Here is a 14,118-nt window from a genome sequence, read left to right as displayed (position 1 = left end):
TTGCTGTGAACTATGACACCACAGCACTCTACCCAGGGTGACAGCTTCATACTCAAAAAAAAAAAAAAAAACATGTTTCTTTCCTTCATCTACTTAAATATCCTTACAGTAATGTTTTCATATTTAAAATAACACTTCTCAAACACAAAGAATAAAATTATATAATTTTTTTTTAATTAAAACAACCAGCTCAGTGCCTGTAGCTCAGTGATAAGGGCACCGGACACATACACCAGGGCTGCTAAACAAGTATAACTACAACAAAAAATAGCTGGGTGTTGTGGGTGCCTGTAGTCACAGATACTTGGGAGGCTCAGGCAAGAGAATCGCTTAAGCTTAAGAGTTGAAGGTTGCTGTGAGCTGTGATGCCACTGCACTCTATGAAGGGCAACATAGTGAGACTGTCTAAAAAAAAAGCAATATTAAAAGGAAGATTGCCAGATAGTTTTAACAAATTCTGTGCAAGGCTGCACAGTACCTTGGGCCTAAAGTTCTACCTTTGTTGGGATGACCAGTTCATTCCACTCTTTAGGGTATTATGATACAGTTTGTATAGAGAGGGGAATCCTTGAAGAACCCAGAGGACTAAAAAGTCCAGGCAAGTATGTGTTGCTTTCTGGGAATATACATTTATTTTGTTTCCATTTTTCCTAAGACCCCTACCAAGGAGGTAATGGCTCTGTCCAGGTGCCAGCCAGGAAGTTAAACAACAGTACATTGGCAGCATTAAGGTAAGATACCCATATTAAATATTCTCCAAGTCATACAGCCTGTACAGCACATGCCCATTCAATCCCTCCACAGCTGCACATATTTTTGAGTTCTGCATGACACTCAAAAACACCCTCTTAAAGCTGGACAAAAAATACTTAGATTCAACAGATGTTGAGTGCTGCTCTGCATAGCTCCTTAAGAGTCCTTAGGGTCATGCCTTCTAAGGTGAAGGCATCTCCTTTCTCCTCAATCTGAATCGTGTCTGAACATGTGAACCCCATGGATGCTTCCTTGCTAAAGAGCATTCTTCTCTAGAGCTATGATTCGAAGCTACAAGGTATCAATAAAATTGTTGGAAGTAAGTGAGCACCATCTCCAAACTGGGTTGGATTTCCATTCTGGTGAGCTAAAGTGATCCCAGATTCTTTGGGAACTTTCCCCCTGAGAGGTGGGGTTCCATTGAGAAGATGGTATCCATGGCTGCTTCAACTAACAAAATGAGGTGGGAGTTAGTGCATCAATCCCCAGGCCCAAGCTTTGGGCAGCTTTCATGTCTTTATCACTTAAAACAGTGGTCTGTTCCCAAACATTTTGGACCCGGCATTGTTTTATGGAAGACAATTTTTCCATGGACCAGGGCCTGGGGAGATGGTTTCAGGAAGATTCAAATATGTTACATTTATTGTGCACTTTATAATAATAAAGTAATAACAGGCACTCCCTGGGTTATGAATGAGACAGGCGCTGTAGGTTTGTTAAGTTGAATTTGTATGTAAGTCGAAACAGGAACAATAACCTATTACCTGTAATAGACTCCATTTGTAAGTGCAAGTTGTATGTAAGTTGGAGATTTGTAACTTGAGGACTTACTGTAGTAGCTGCTGTTCATAAGTGAAGTTGTAAGTAAGTCGGATGTTTGCCACTCTGGGTCTGCCTGTATTCCATTGTAATGTATAACAAAATAATTATACAACTCACCATAATGCCTTCTTGACCATCACTTCTACACACAGGTGAGAAGAGTCTCACAAATTCTGAATCACAGAAGGGGAAGAAGTGAAGTCTGTGGAGGGACCACACAGTATTTCTGAGCCATGGTTTGCTCCCGCCTTGCAAAGACTACAGGGAGCTGAAGGATTCTGGAGATTGGTGGACCTATTTCCTGAGTTCCTCTGAGCTGCAATTTTTGACCCTCTCACTAATGTTAGTAATCACTGTATCATTGATAGAAGGTGATTTCTTCTATTTTAGAATCAATAGGGTTCATTGCAGTATGGATTTTAGACCCAAATGGGAGAATCAGTATGTTTATCATATTATTATTCCTCCCAGGAACTAGCAGCCAGGAAAAAAAGGACAGTCTCCAAAATACATCCTCTAAGTGTGCTATCGAGGACCGGTAAGTATCCCCGAGTGGCAGCATTTCCTATCAAAATGCGACAGAATTTCTTTTTTTAGAAAAGTGCCAAGTTAATTAGCACCTTATAGGCCCTTGTTACAGCTCAGAACAACTTTACATCTGCTGATAATTTAATCGTTATGAATGTGACACAGGAAATCGAGCTTCACATTCTGTTACATAATGTAAATTGACAGCCAACGCCACTCAATAGCTTCATGTCATTAATAAGGTTGTTTCTTAAACTCATAACCAATATCAAGTTGTTTTTTCTCAGTAGGTTAAGACAATAGACCCAACACGTGACAGTTTTGAGATGTGAAACTTCCTAGGGGCATCTGTGATGCTTCTGGAAGTCATGGGCTGATGATGGGGGACATCAAGTGGGCCCTGATCTCTGTTTGAGGTCAAGAAGGTTCTACAAGGACATCCTGTGGGGCGGGGCAAAGGGCTCTCCAGCCACCACTGCCCCACATTGTCTTTGGCGATTGATGGAGGTGAGGGAAGGATCCTCTTCTGCTCTAGAGGGCTTCAGGGAGGGGTGCAGATGCATCCGAGGTTGTGAGGAGCAGGTGTTTGTGAACAGAGCCACAGACCCACGCCCTCTTATACTTCCACAGCCTTTCATAATTGGCTTCTGGGATCCTTCTGGTCAGAACATTCTGAGAGACACTCTTGGCACAAGTGTACCACCTGTCAGCACAGGGACAAGCCACACCACCCAGGGACAGCATGGCCCATGCACCCGCTGAGCACCAGCTCAGGCCATGGGTGCAAACTCACATACAGTCTGCATGGCTAGCTGGTGGCTTTCACTCTTGCATCTCACACAATGTTGCCTGAATCCTCAATATCTCCTGGAGTCTTGGCCTTTGTCCATCCGTGACTTAATTATACTTTTCCTTTCAGACATTCTGAAAGATAGGAGGGAAGCTCCTTTCCACCTTTTTCAAGTGGAGTAGAATTGTGCTCAGGGTTGAAGATCAAAACCAGAATCAACAAACAAAAACAACAACAACAACAACAACAACAAAAACAAGTCAACAACAAAAAGAGAAGGCAAGGGCTAGCAGGAAGGATGGAAACAGCAAAAGATTTGGATTGGATGGAACAGAAAGGTCGTGGGTTCCATAGGCTTCTCAGGGATTTAGGCTTGGAGACTGCACGGTCCTTGAGGGCTTGAGAACAAGGGTCTGACATTGGGAGGACTGGACGTGGGGAGGGGGTGTCTGAGGCCACACCGAGCCACCTCTGGAGTTTGGAATTGGAGCACCCGCCCTGGTGAAGGGGGTTCTCGACTTAGGTGCCTGGGACAGAAAGCCTCAAGGACTGGGCAGGGAAACCCATGTGTGGGTCTTCAGGGGGTGGAGGGGACTTCGGCAGTGCAAGGCAGGGGATAGGAGCCTGCAGGATTCTCACATCTGCAGCCTGAGGAGTCCTGGTCACTGCTCATGAGGGAATAACATGTGTCTACAGCTCGGTTTGTGAGCTGTGAAGGGTACGTCAATTGGAAGTAGTTAAGACCCATACTGGGTGTGGTGGCTGAGTGGTCCGTCTATGTAAAACCAACTCTAAATCCAGCCTGTTTTGTGTTCTTGAATAAGAAATTACGTAGCTTACAATGTGTGGGGTATGTTTTTCCTTCTTAGTAAAAATAAATACATGGTACTAGTAGGAAATCTATCAGGGTGTCCAACGTGCAGCCCGCAGGCCACACGCAGAGTTTTGAGGAATGTGGATCTTGAAAAGTATGCACAGGCTGGGTGGTGGTTCCCACCTGTGATCCCAGCACTCCAGGAGGCTGAGGCAGGAGGATTGCTTGAGCTTAGGAGTTTGAGACCAGCCTCAGCAAGAGCAAGATCCTGTCTCTACTAAAAGTAGAAAAATTAGCTGGGTGTGGTGGCGGGCACCTGTGGTCCCAGATACTTAGGAGGCTGAGACTAGAGGATCACTTGAGCCCAGGAGTTTGAGGTTGCTGTGAGGTGTGACCCACAGCACTCTAGCCTGGGGCAACAGAATGAGACTGTGTCTCAAAAAGGAAAGAAAAAAAAAGAGAAGAAAAAAGAAAAAGAAAAGTATGCCTGGATCTTCTTTTTCTGCTAATCAGCTTTTGTTAGTATGTGTGTTGTTATTATTATTATTATTATTATTTTATTGTTGGGGATTCATTGAAGGTACAAAGAACCAGGTTGCTTACATTGCATTTGTTAGGTAAAGTCCCTCCTTTCATTATGTCCAGTGTTTGTGTATTTAATATATGTCCCAAAATAACTCTTCTTCCAACATGTGGAAAAGGTTGAACGCCCTGGCCAGTAGGTACGAAAAATAAATAGATAAACAGAGCTCCTAAATATACTATTAGATAGAGATAAATCAGTACGATAAACTTGATATAGATTCTTCCTCTTCCTCCTCCTTTATTTCTTCCTTTTTCATCATCTCTCATTGTGTGTGTGAAATGGATACACAACATATCGCATTCTACTTTGTATCATGATTTTCCTCCTTAGTAGTGAAGACAACTTTTCATGCATCTGAGACATTACTGTGATGGCTGAAGAGTGTTCCACTGTGTGGTTTATTCAATCTCATTGTCTGATGATTGACGTGATTCTCCCTCTAGTATTTCCTTTTGTTTGGGGCAAGAGGACATTGGGGGATTATATTCCTTGAGCTAATAGTGAGCCCTGAGGTCTGCTGGGGAGGCAACAAGGAATGCTTTCAGAGACATAGACTCTCTCTCTTTTTATTTTTATTTTATTTTATTTTTTGAGACAGAGTCTCACTTTGTTGCCTTCAGTACAGTGCCATGGCATCACAGCTCACAGCAACCTCAAACTCTTGGGCTCAAGTGATCCTCTTGCCCCAGCCTTCCTAGTAGCTGGGACTACAGGTGTCTGCCACAATGCCCAGCTGTTTTTAGAGACAGGGTCTCACTCTTGCTCAGGCTGGTCTCAAACCTGTGAGCTCAGGCAATCCAGCCGCCTCGGCCTCCCAGAGTGCTGGGATTACAGGCGTGAGCCACAGTGCCCAGCCAAGAGACATAGACTCTCAAGGTGGGTTACAGTTTGGGAAAATTTTGACCCAGTTTCATTCAGGGTCATTTATAAACCCCTTCCCCTTTGGGGTGGTTCAGTCTGGACTTGACAGTGACTGGGAATTTACTACATCAGAAAGCCACCAAAGAACTTTTAAAATCCTTTTAAAGTTTTTTTAATGCAGTGATCCAGAATTTGCTTTAGAACCTAGGATCTAGAATCAGATAGGCTGAGACTGTAGGCCTGGCTCCTCCACTCACCAGCCTTGTGAACTAGGACAAAAGGCTTAACCTCTCTGGCCCTCGTTTTCCCCATCTGTAAAATAGGTACAATAAAAGAATATGCCTCAGTTGCAAGGAATAGTAAACAAGATAAGGGACGGGCAGTGCACAGAGAGAGCTCAACAAAGGTCACCTGTGGTCACAGTAATGTCCGTACATAGTCACAACACAAACTGTATTTGGTCCCTGCCATGTGACAGCAAGTTAAAGGCGTTGCCTGTTCTTGGAACCTATTTCCGTCTTGTTGTCTCTTAAGTTTCTTTTCTTCAAAGGATAGTAGTCATGTACCTCATCCAGCTCCCTCTCTCCCGAATATGCTTCCATTTTACCATTTTGAACTGCTTTGAGGCCATCTCTTTACCTGCTCCACCCCTTCTGCACTTTCCCAGACAAAAAGCTACCTTTGTGATTTGATCCCCACGGGGTGCCCTGTTTAGTGCACAGGGGTCTTCCCTCCCCAGGCCTCTGTTGCATCCCAACCTCCCTGCACATGGGTGAGGACCTTCTCTGGGCAGATGGATTATATCTAAAAAGAAGCTGTTCTGATGTTCAATTTCATTTGCTTCCTGCTTCCCTCTTAAGGACAAATTTGGACTGACTTATCAGCATAAAAACGTCCCTAAAGTGGAAATGATACTGAATTTCTTGAGGGCAGACCTTTTCTGTTATCTTACCAAATGCTTTAAGTGCATTTTAAATGTTCCAACAACATGTTTATAAAGGAAGCTGTTCTACTAGTGTCACTTGAACAGTTGGGGAAAACCTGGAATTCAGAGACATGAAGCAAAATATTACAAAACACTGGGCTGTTAAGTTTGGGAATTTTAGCATGTCAATAAATAACTTTTTCCTGCTCTCACAAATTCAAAACGAATTGACAGACCCAGGAGTCAAACAGCTTTAGTATTGCAAAGCTAATTGGAAAATGTGGTTATAGATTTATGGCCAATGGGGCTTGTTGACACCTTCTTTTCTGTTTCCTTCTCATGAGTTAAGATTTTGTAAGAGGCCAACCAAGGGACAAGGGAATGTTAGGGGTTGAAGAACAGTTTGCTGCTCCATGTTGATCAGCGGTGAGTGGACGGGGGAGAGAAAGAGAGGGGGAGAGAGAAAGAATATGAATTCCCAGAACTTGTTTATTTTTTTGAATTCAGATTAACATGAAAGTACAAATGATTAGGTTACATCATTGGTGTGTCTAAGGTAAAGTTCAAGTTGTAGTTGAGCCCTTCACCCAGGGGGTGTGCTGTGTACCCTCACAATGTGCCCACCAGGTAAGAGCTTGCCAATCCCTGTCTCCTCCCCCCAACTTGAATATACTTGTGTTTTTTCTCTCATATGGGCATGTAGTTGTTTTTCTGTTGGTTTCATATTGGTATTGAGTACATTGGATACTTGCATTGCCATTCTTGTGATACTTTACTAAGAAGAATGTGTTTCAACCCCAAACAGGTAAATATACAAGATGCAAAGTCACTTACCATTTTTATGGTTGAATAGTATTCCATGATATACATATCCCACATTTTGTTAATCTATTCGTGGGTTGATGGGCATTTGGGTTGCTTTCACATCTTGACGATTATGAATTGAGCTGTAATAAACATTCTAGTGCAAATATCCTTGTGATGTAATAATTTATTTTCTTCCAGGTAGATACTGAATGATAGGATTTGGGGATCAGATGGAAGAACAACTTTTAGTTCTTTGATTCTCCATGCTTCTTTCCACAGAGGTTGTATTAGTTTGCAATCCCACCAACAGTGTAAAAGTGTTCCCTTCTCTCCGTATCCTTGCCAACATTTGCAGCTTTGGGATTTTGTGATGTGGGCTATTCTCACTAGGGTTAGGTGATATCTCAGGGTGGTTTTGATTTGCATTTCTCTGATGATTAGAGATGATAAGCTTGTTTCTTTTAAATAGATCCAATTACCAAGAGGCTGGGAGCCTTCTCCACTGAAGATCCTTTGCCATAAACATGATTCCAGGGCAAAGGAGAGTCCTCGACCAATCTTCCATCAGATTTGAACCCAGACCTTTCTGGCTTCAGCATGTTTGCATCTTTGAACAGGCTTCCCTGCCTTTCAGTGGTTTGTTTACTGAAGGACTTTGCTTCCCTCTTCAGAATACATTAGGAAGGAGGTTATGAAAAAATTTCCTCTTTGGAGATTTTTCTCATGCATCAGTATTTGAAAAAAATTAAATACACAGTATCTTTGCTTGGCAGAATTCCTACTCCTTACACCATGCATAACTCTGTGTGCGGCAGCAACCCAAACTGTTTGGATGGTGCACGTGACTGGAGCTGTTTGCTAAAACCATTAAGTGACCAACAAGATTAACAGATTTTCTGGGTCTTCCCACTCTGACCAGCCATCTTGTCCAGCCCGATGTCTTTTCCTAATTAGAATAGATCAGAGAGAATGGTGTCTCGTCTCTAATTAAATTCTACTCGTTGCCCAACTATTTCAAAGGGCAACTGTCTTAAACCTTTGAACTTTATTTGTAATACAAAACTTCAATTAGATAAAGGACAATAATTAGCAGATCTTTTATCTTTGGGTATAATTAAATCTTTAAGAAGAGATGTTTTAATCAATGAGATGTGATGACAAGTTCTTAAATTAATCACACCAATACAGACTTGGCAGTAATCAATGGATCTTTAAAGAGGTCCAGGGTGAGGGGACATAGCTCCGTCTGGAATGCAGATACTCTGTTCAGTTTGGTGTAAAGATTCTCATTTATTAAGGATTAGCTGGCTCAAAAGATGATTTATTTATTTAAGGGAAAAAGCACTTAAAATATTAACTTTTAATGGGAGGAAAAACCTTCTTGAAAGTTTTGCTTTTGGAACTTTCTTCTTAGATCTTTCAACTCAGGCCCCAGGTGTCAAGCCCTCATCCTAGACCTGTTTGCCAGTTCACTGATGTGAATTAGAGAGAAACCAAAACTGAAGTTGCCTACCCTCAGATATCTCAAGTATTTTCTTCTAGAACAACCGTCAGCAAACTCTGGGCCTGCTTGCCTAATCCGGCCCATTTCCTGTTTGTGTCAATAAAGTTTTACTGACACATGGCCATGCCCATTTGTTTCTGTACTGTCCATTCCACACTATGCAGGTGGAATTGAAGAGTTACCCCAGACACTATATGGTCCGTAAAGCCACAAATAGGTACTAACAGACCCTTGTAACAGAAAAGGTTGGCCAGCCATGCTTTAAAACATCCTTTGAATGTTTTCTTTAAGGGTTGGTAAAATTTAAACTCAATATAGCACTACAGCTAATTACAGCTAACTACTTTAAATATGAGGTTCTATGGCTGTGGTAGGCTCCTACCTAGGTTCCTGGTATTTGCTTTTGCCCTGTCTCTCTGGGCAAAAAACAAGGGAAGAATGATTTGGAAGGGGGGAGGGCATGGCAGGAGCTAGTACATGCAAAGGCCCTGTGGCAGAAGGGCACACGGTTCATTCAGAAAGCAGGATGAAAGGGGACAGGTTGTGTGTAGAAGGCAGAGAGGCCATTATAATACTTTCACCCCATGAACACAATCAGTTCTCTTCCCCTCAATGAAAAAGCCTTCAATGACTTTGCCTCTCTCAAACATAAAATCCCTAAGCCCTAGGTATGAGTTAGAGCACACTTGCTTGGGGTTGGGGAGGGAGTCTTAGAAATTGCAGGGTGATGAGAGAGGAGCTTGGAGGTGGGGGAGCTGGTAGAGTTTCAGGGATCCCCTACAGTTTCTGCCTCAGCCCTCACACAGCTTTCTCTGTCAAATCTCCTTAACATTCTCTTTTAAGGACACCAGTCTTTGGATTGGGGGCCCATCCTCAACCTGGGCTGATCTCATGTTGAGATCCTTAATTATATCTATAAACACCCTTATTTGCAAATAAGGTCCCATTTACAGGTACTGAAGGGTTAGGACATGGACACATTTTTTGGAGAACATGATTCCATCTACTGCATAGGTGACAACACGATCTGCTTTTTAACTTAGACTAATGGTTGTTTTCTTGGGGTAGGATATCGGACCAAAAAGACACACTCATGGAAAGGTGGTGGGACCAGCTAGGAGGCTGTTGCAAGCTCCCAGATGCAGAATGGATAAAGACTGTCTAGGCATGGTGGTTGTGTGGCAGGTGGGGCCAGGGAGGGTGGGAAGTGCTGATTGGTTGTGATCTACATACAGTGTGGAAGAAACGGGTCTTTTGCAAAGTTGGGTGATTTTTTTTTCTAGTCCCTTTTGAGAAGGTATGTAAAGAGAAGGGCTCAGAAGACCAAGGAGACACTAGTTTAGGGACGGGTCTGACCCAGCACCCAGAAGATGCTCAGTATAACTCAACATATGCTGGTGAAATAAATGCGGGCAGAGGATTATTCAGAAGAGTTCTGATTGTTTGGGCAAGGATGCAGGCTGCAGGTCTTGTTTTTTCCAGATTTTTTAAAAAAATAACAATACTCATTTAAATGAGGCTTAGAGTTCCTTGGCAGAAAGACATTGGGCTCTTAGAAATATTGCTATTATTTCTGGAGCCAAATTTAGCAAGGACAGCTCTGCCTTTAATTACTGGTTGATGCTGAGTTGTACAGGCAAATGATTACATGCACAATTAGTTGTTCCCACAAGTAGCCAATTATGGGAATGATTATTTAAGAAAATTGTGGCTCCTGCTAAACGGACTTTACATTGTCGCCTCAAAATACATTTCTGTATAAAAATTCCTTTATTGTAGGCATTATTATTTTTTTTTCTATCTCCTGGGTGGCGTGAGAAACGGTGCTTGTGGTCTCATTTGTAGGGAGAGGGAATTGTAGAAACCTAGACCTTTGGGGCACTGTGAGACTCAGCAAAGAATGGAGTCTGGGTTGGAAGCTCTCCCAGGACCACACCTTGCTCCAGAAACCATGTATTTTTTTTTATTTTATTTTTTTGGAAGTGTAGTGGAATGTAAGTGGGAATTGAGTTTATCTACATATTAACCCATCCATTAGGTACTGTGTCTTAATCCCAAGGTGGAATCTGGAGGAAAATTTAGGACTATGGATGTTTGATAAGGGAACCATTTGGAAGTGTGCGGAGTCCTACCACATGGCCACGTGTTGCTATGAACTCAGCCTTTGCCCGTGCTCATCACTGGTTTTCTGTGCCTCTCCATGACCACAGGTCTTACCTACGCCACTTTTCCCACCTGAGCATCGCTGACCCCTTCATGCAGTCAAGTTGTCATGAAATCATAAGCTCACAGCACCAGAAGGGTCATCAACATTGTCTGGCTCCTTAAAGAGATGATCCAACTGAGACCCAGAGAGACAAAGGACTCACCTGGTGGTCCAGGTGAAATGTGACCCCACCTTGCCTGATTCCAAGGCCCTGGCTCTTCGCAAGATGCCATGCTGGCTGCTGAGAGCACCAGCCCGGGGGCAGTGCCTTTGTCCCCTCCTTGTGGTCATTACCATCTACGGCCAGCCTACTATCTTCCTGGTGTCGGGCACATGCTGGGAGCCATACTGAGGTAGAGTTGGAAGGGTTCTAGAGAACTTTTTTTTTTAAAATTTCAGATTAATATGAAGGTACATACAATTAGGTTACATGGTTTGCATTTGTAAAGAGTTGTAGTCATGACCTTCACCCAAGAAGTGTGCGATTTAGACTTCTGATTTTGCAATCTGCGTGGAATTTGGAAAATGTATTGGCCTAGGATTACTCCCTCCCTTTGAACATTTCTCATGATGTAGACATTAAAACCTTCCTGGTCAACCCTGACTTAACACTAGTAGGGAGACCATAAATTCAAATGTCTTGGTTTCAGTTGGTCCATATAAACCTTGTTCCCTGATTCCGAATACAAAATGTTTTTGTATTAACTTGTATGGATCAATAGTCAGCTTTCCTCCCTCGTTTTCACAAGGCCATCCACTATTCTACCTTAAAGTGATCTATGAGACCACTGGCCCGAATTCTTCAATACTCTGCATTGGTATTTTACATTCACATCCTTGCCAAGGGCTCATGAAAGGTGAACTCTATTTTCTGTTTTCTTAAATTGGGGTTGGACCTTTACGTTTGGCTAAAGGGTGGCTAACATGTGATGTAAGCAGAGGTTTGAAAAATGCTTGCCCATTTGGGCACGTCCTTTTGTGTCCCAGTGACCTACCAGGAAAAGACTATGCCTTAGACCTTTAGCTGAGCCTGAGAACAAGACTCACAGAGCAGACTCAGGCCCTTGAACGAAAACGTGTGGGATGCTTGGGGCAAATTTTGATGTCCTTGTTGGTTACTTGTTATTTTTATTCCCTGGCCATCTTACTTTTTTTTTTTCTTTTCTTTTATTTTTTTTCTCGTTGGTCTTTTGGAAAAATTTCACTAGGCCTGGTACCAGTTTTGCTTCATATGTTGGATAGAATTTGGCTACGAATCTGTCTGGGCCTGGTCTTTTTTTTCTTCAAAGATATTTTATTACTGATTCAATTTCACTATTCATTATTGGGATTGAGTTTTCTCCTTCTCTTGATTTAAGCGTGGGAGGTTATATGTTTCCAGAAATTTATCCATTTCCTGTAGGTTTTTTAGTTTGTGGGCATGGAGATGTTCATAGCAGTCTTGACGATCTTTTGTATTTTTGTGGTGTCAGTTGTAATGCTGCCTTTTTCATTTCTGATTGACTTTATTTGAATTTTCTCTCTTCTTGTTTAATCCAGCTATTGGTCTATCCATTTTGCTTATCTTTTCAAAGAACCAAATTTTGTTTCCTTGATCTTTTGTATGGTTTTTGGGTCCCAATTTCATTTAGTTCTGCTTACCTTTGTAATTTTTTTTTCTTCTGCTAGCTTTGGGTTTGGGTTGTTCTTTGTGGTTCCTTGAGGCATGACATTAGGTTGTTAATTTGTGCCTTCTTCTTAATGATTAGCCCTATTTCCCCCTCGTCTTGCTATTTTGTCAGGAGTGGGAACAGCTTATACTTTGTTGGTCCCAGTGGGCATCTCATTCTGTGTTGTTCCCTTGTCCCTGCTCACATCTGAGAGTTCTTCTTTTCTTCTTTCTCCTGTTTGTTATTTGAACTCTCTGGGTTAAATTTCCTCACTGCTAGTACCCTGACAGATAAACCCTTCTTCTGAACTATTTTAATGCCTCTAATTTCTTCATTCCTTGGTGTCCCCAAGTTTTCCTGTTATTTTATTTGCACCTTCCTGCTGAGCTGAGTTCAACATGTCCTTAGTGGGAGACCATGGACAGGGCTCTGTAATTCTACCAGCCTTTGCTTTAGCTTTATTACCTATTAAACCAATGTCATAATTATCTGGCCTCCTGACTTCACAGGGAAATTCCAACCATCTAAAGAAATGAGGTAGCTTTGTGCACTTTATTTGAATTTTCTCTCTTCAATGAGGTAGGAATGAGGTAGCCTTGTGCACTGCAAGGCGCAACACCAAGGCTATGGCTCTACTCATCTACCCACAAGTACACCGGGTTATCATATCTGCTTTCAAAAGACCTCACTCATGGATCCTTAGTGATGTAGGAAAGAGGCCTGTCCTTCTTAGATTTAAAAAAACCAGAGTCTCCAGTTAGCATCACCTTGAGCTTGGCAAAGAGGCTAAATCATAGACACTGTGCATATGTACCCCAGGCACAGTTGTTCTGAGGGACAGCATGGTGGGGTAGCCTGGAAATTCATTAATTTAACAGGCATCTCCTGACCGTCAACCATGAGTCCACACAGGGATGTATGGCCTAGTGCCTTAATAAGCTAGAGCTACCATAACAAAATATCATAGGCTGGGTGGCTTAGACAACAAAAAATTATTTCTTATAGTTCCGGAAGTCCAAGGTCAAGGTCCAGCATGGTTGGTTTTGGGGGAGTGATCTATCCCTGGCTTATAGACAGTTGCCTTCTTGAGGTATTGTCATATGGTGGAGAGAGAACGTGCTCTGCCCATTTCTTCTTCTTGTAAGGGTTCTAATCCTATGGGGAGGCCCCACCCCCAGGATCTCATCTAAAATGAATTAGTTCCCAAAGGCCCCATCTCCAAATATTGTCAAATTGGGGATTAAAGCTTCAACATTTGATTTTTTTTTTTAATTTTATTCAAATTAATATGAAGGTACAATTTTTAGGTTACATTGTTCTCACTTCCAAGATAAATTTCCATTTATAGAAGAGCTCCTCACCCAGGGGGGCATGTTACACACCCTCACGATGTGCACATTAGGTGAGATCTCACCTCATATCCTCCCTCCCTCTGCCATACATCCTCCCCTTCCTTGTCCCACTTCCCTCTACTCCTGAACTGGACTGTATTAGTGTTTTATTGTTCTTATAAACATGTAATTGTTCACATATTGATTTCGTATTAGTATGGAGTACATTGGATATTTATTTTTCCATTTTTGTGATACTTTATTAAGAACAATGCAGTTCAACTCCATCCAGGTAAATGTTAAAGATACAAAGTCTTCATCTTTTTTAATGGCTGAATAATATATCTTGGTATACATATACCACAGTTTGTTGATCCATTCGTGAGTTGATGGGCACTTAGATTGCTTCCGCAACTCGGCAATTATGAATTGAGTGGCAATAAACAGTCTAGTGCAACATTTGAATTTTGGGTAGGGGAGACAATTTAGCCATAGCACCTCTGGGCTGCTTATCCTGTCACCTGGGGAATTTGCTAATATGC

The sequence above is a fragment of the Nycticebus coucang genome, chromosome 18, assembly GCF_027406575.1.
Source record: "Nycticebus coucang isolate mNycCou1 chromosome 18, mNycCou1.pri, whole genome shotgun sequence".
NCBI classification, from domain to species: domain Eukaryota; kingdom Metazoa; phylum Chordata; class Mammalia; order Primates; family Lorisidae; genus Nycticebus; species Nycticebus coucang.
Note: the sequence above shows the minus strand (reverse complement) of the source record.